The 5,160-nt window shown below is 37.3% G+C and overlaps 1 pseudogene; it reads right to left on the minus strand.

Annotated features, from left to right (window-relative positions):
* Positions 1 to 4,364: 4,364 nt before the first annotated feature.
* On the minus strand, positions 4,365 to 4,805 carry LOC143690216 (small ribosomal subunit protein uS13 pseudogene; annotated as a pseudogene).
* Positions 4,806 to 5,160: the final 355 nt, after the last annotated feature.

Here is a 5,160-nt window from a genome sequence, read left to right on the forward strand (position 1 = left end):
CCCGGAGGGGCTAGCCTCTCCAGAACATCAGCTTATTCCTATCCCATGTTATCGACTGCCCCTTCCAACACAAGAAAGCTAGAATGGGCATAGCCCAAATAACCCTTAAGAGTGGGAGAAAGATCGAAGGAGATGGTGGAGTTATACAGAGAAGGTAGGGTTTAACAAATGAACACGATTGCTGAATCAATTACATTGATATTTCTTTTAGTCTCCAGTGTCTTGGAGAAGCTAGAAGGAAAAATTAAAATGGTGGAATTGTAATCCATACCAAACTCTGAAATCTGTTCTACAACTAATTGTTGTGGTATGCTTTTAAATTTATTCTTTTTTTATGTATGTTGTTTTTCACAGAAAAGAAAAAAGTTGCTTGTGATGATAAATGCACAGCTATATGATGATACCATTGATTGTATACTTTGGATGATTACATGGCATGTCAATACATAATATATATCAATAAAATTGCATTAAAATAAAAAAGAGAAGCCACAAAGTGGGAAAAGATATTTGCAATACTTACAACCCACAAAGAATTCTTGTCTAGAATGTATAAAGAATCCTACAAATCAATAAGAGAAAATCAGATGACCCAACAGAAAAATAGGCAAAAGACATAAAGAGTTTCACACACACAAAATAATCAAAATGGCCAATAACATACATTTGTTTGTTGTTTATCTACCACACATACTGAACTCTCAATTAATATGCAAGAACCAAAACCTCCAAAAGTCAAGAACTGTGTTAATGTTGTCAGAGATTCAAGGGTAAACGAGCCATGAGTCATATCTACTAGAATTGTCCTGCTGAAATACACATCATGATAAAATGCAAGGCATAATGTGTAAGACAAGGTTTAAAGCACATGTTTAAAGCACATGCTTAAACACAGCTTAATTCTGAGTAAGGGAAACAAGGAGGTTTCCAAGGAAGTGACACTAAGCTGTGTGCCCTGATGGATGAGTCAGAGTGGGTAGATAATTATCTGGTGGTGAACCTACAGAATTGGTTCTGTCAAAGTTCAGTAGGCAATTAAGACCAATAAATGAAGCAGGCCACTCCATATAGCAAAAAAATGCAATAGTTTATTAGGGAACTTACAAGCCAGGAGCTGGTCCTAGGCAGCTGCAAGACATTCAGAGTAGTACCTGGAGGGTTACAGTGGGTTATGTGGGCAAGAACAAGGAAGGCACAAGTTGGGATTTATAAAATTGTAAACACGTTTATTTGAAATTACTGATATGTAGCAGGGGTGGTTCTAGTACAGATAGTTATCATGCTTAGAAATGTGCATGTGCCTTTTAAGATGCACCTAGAAGAAGGTTTTTTTTTTTTCTCTTTTTTTCCCCTAACAAAGAACTTGTCACTTCTCTGGTTTATGGCCTCATAATAATGTGTACTTCCCAACATGAAGGGACCTTGCGGGAGGGTTGATGGTGGAAGGGGGAAGGAGAACAATTGGAGCAGTAGATACGAAGCAATTCTCAAAAATGACACCTTTTCAATGATTGGAAAGACATGAGAATACAAAATCAGCAAAATTTTGTAGTCCTCTCAAAGACATAAGTGATCAAAAGGCAGTTCCTCTTTTATTGACTTAGGCTAACAACCGGTGGAGCAGACCCTGCATCTGTTCTGGCTGTAACTGCCGCATTCCCTCCCCTTCTTCCACCAGTTCCTAGCCAGACCTTTGCCTGTAGGCTCCTGAAATGGAGGCGCCTCTTGGTTGTTCCACATTTTTTTCAGGTCAGGATTGACCGGACATCATTACAATCCATTTTGGTTTCCTTTTTGCTCTTTAGTGAAATCACTTTTGTAAGTTCTCAGCTTTTAGGCTCTGGAAGCTTCAGGACAGGTAGAATGTGTATTATTTCAGTTAATTTATTCTGGGTGCTGGATGCAAACTGCTTCTCTCTTAAAAAGGCTTCCTGTGTCAGGCTTCTTGGAAACAATAAAAATATTGTCGGCCAGTTTGGGAGAATTTCAAAGCAGCCTTTTAGTCTCTGGTGGTGAGGATGCCAGAGGTGGGTCTTCTTCACTGTGGGTCATTCCAGTTCAAGGCACAATAACATTGTTGTTTCTCTCCAGAAAACAGTGAAAGTGTCCTAGAACCATTTGTTAAGGGGAATAAAAAATAACAGCACATAACACTGCATGACTTTCCAGAAAAATATTTCCAAATAGGTCTTTTTTTTTTATAGCTTTTTATTGTAGTAAAATAGATACAGCTCAGATTTTCTTATTTTACCAGCTTTCATATGTACAATTCAGTGGTATTATTACATTCACAGTGTTGTGTTCTCATTACCAACATCCATGACTCTCACTTTCTCATCACCTCAAACAGAAACTCTGTACCATTAACCAGTAAATCCCCCCCCCACTCCATCTCTTGCTAAGCTGTAATGAACTATCTGTCTCTATAAAGTTGCTTATTCTAGCTATTTCATATAAGTGAGATCGTATGATACTTGTCTTCTTTTGTCTGGCTTATTTCACTCAATATGACATCTTTAAGTTTCATACATTTTGCAACTGAATCAGAACTTCATTTCTTATTATGGCTGAATAATATTCTATTGCATGTTATTTTAGTTTGTTAATGCTGGAAATACCATACCAGAAATGGGTTGGCTTTTATTAAGGGAATTTATTATGTTATAAGTTTACAGTTCTAAGGCCATAAAAATGTCCAAACTAAGGCAGAGAAAGATACCTTTATTCAAGAAAGGGCTGATGACATTTGAGGTTTCCCTGTCAGCTGGGAAGGCACGTGGTGATGTCTGCTACCTTTCTCTCCCAGCTTCTCATTTCAAACAGCTTCCCAGCGGCATTTTCTTTCTACATCTCCAAATGTCTCTATGTTAGTTCTGAAGCTTTTTCCAAAACAGTTCCTTCCTCAAGGACTCCAGTAGCAGATGAACACCCATCTTGAATGGGTGAAGATACAGCTCCATCGAAATCACCTAATCAAAAGATTCCACTGATGATTGGGTGGACCCCATTTCCATGGAAACAACTTAATAAAGAAGATCCCAGTCAAGATTATTGAATCAGGACTAAAGAACATGGCTTTTCTGGGGCACACAACTTTTCAAACTGGCACACTTGTGTATACCACATTTTGTTTATTCATTCATCCATAGATGGACCCTTGAGTTGCTTACATTTTTGGCTATTGTATACAAATATCTGTTCAAGTCCCTGCTTTCAATACTTTGGGAATATATTGATCTTTTCAAAGAACCAACTTTTGGTTTTGTTAATGCTTTTACTGATTTTTTATTCTCAATTTCATTTATTTCTTTCCTTTCTACTTGCTTTTGGTTTAGTTTGCTTTCTTTTTCTAGTTCTTCCAGGTGTGCAGTGAGGTCTTTGCTTTGAGCTTTCTTCTTTTTCCATGTTTAGGTCTATAAATTTACCCCTTTGCACTGGCTTCACTGCATCCCATAAGTTTTGATATGTTGTCATCTTGTTTTCATTTGTCTCAAGATATTGACTGATTTTCCTTGTGACTTATTCTTTGATCCGCCAATTGTTTAAGATTTTGTTAATTTCCATATATTTGTTGAATTCCCGTTCTCTATTTGTTATGTTTTTTATTGAGATATATAAATACAGGCCATCCAAAGTATACAATGCAAAGTATACAATCAATGGCTCACAATATCATCATAATAGTTGTGTATTCATCACCATGATTATTTTTAGAACATTTGCATCACTCCAGAAAAAGACATTTTTTGAAAAAAGAAAAAACTCATACATCATGTACTCCTTATCCCTCCCTCTCATTGATCACTAGTATTTCAATCTACCCATTTTTTTTGCTTATCCCTCCCTACTATTTATTTATTTCTTCTACTTATTTTTTTCACTCATCTGTCCATATCTGGATAAAAGGAGCATCAGGTACAAGGTTTTCACCATCACACAGTCACATTGTAAAAGCTATATAGTTAAACAATTGTCTTCAAGAATAAAGTCTCTGCTTGTTATTGATTTCCAGTCTTATTTCGTTATGGTCAGAGAAGATGCTTTGAACAATTTCAGTCTTTTAAAATTTATTGATGCTTGTTTTGTGACTCAGCATGTGTTTTATCCTGGAGAATGATCATGTGCACTTGAGAAGAGTGTATCTCCTATTCTTTTAGGGTGTAATGTTCTATTTTGCCTGTTAGGTCTAGTTCATTTATTGCATTATTCAAGTTCTCTGTTTTCTTATTGATCTTACATCTAGGTATTCTATCTATTGATGAGATTGGTGTACTGAAGTCTCTAACTATTATTGGAGAGGTATCTATTTCTCTTTTCATTTTTTAGGTGTATAAACTATTTATTAATAGACAAGGCCAATAGACTCATTTCTTCTTGGACATACCCACAGTGTGACCACGGTGGCCAGTGGTCTTGGTGTGCTGGCCTCAGACACGAAGGCCCCAGAAAAGGCGCAGCCCTCTATGGGCCTGAATCTTCTCCACTTGCTCCAGATCTTCATGGAGCTTGTTGTCCAGACCATTGACCAGGACCTGGTGGTATTCTCTATCTTTGACATCCTTCTGTCTGTTCAAGAACCAACCTGTGATCTTGTACTGGTACAGATTCTACATAATGGTGATCACATGTTCCACCTCATCCTCAGGGAGCTCTCCTGCCTTCTTGAGGTTGATGTCTGTGTTCCTCAACACCACATGAGCATACCTTCACACCACACCCTTAATGGCATTTTCCAGGCACCCATCAATGTTGACGTTGAATACTCGCAAAATGTGTTGGAACTTCTTGGGGATCACTAGAGACATGGCCGCAGCAGCAGCAGTGACATGTAGGCCTCTGTGTTTCTTTTAAGCTTTGCCACTGTTTGCATCCTATGTTTTGGGGCACCCTGGTTAGGTGCATAAATATTTGTGATTGCTATTTCTTCTTAGCATATTACCCCTTTTATTCATATATAGAGCCCTTATTTGTCTCTTATAACAGCTTTTGACTTAAAGTCTATTTTGTCCAATATTAGTATGACTCCCTCAGCTCCTTTTTGGTTACTATTTGCATGGAATATCTTTTTCCATCCTTTCACTTACAACCTATATGTGCCTTTGGGTTTAAGGTGAGTCTCTTATAAACAATGTATAGTTGTATCATGGTGGTTTTTTTAAA

Source organism: Tamandua tetradactyla, chromosome 7 (genome assembly GCF_023851605.1).
Source record: "Tamandua tetradactyla isolate mTamTet1 chromosome 7, mTamTet1.pri, whole genome shotgun sequence".
NCBI classification, from domain to species: Eukaryota; Metazoa; Chordata; class Mammalia; order Pilosa; family Myrmecophagidae; genus Tamandua; species Tamandua tetradactyla.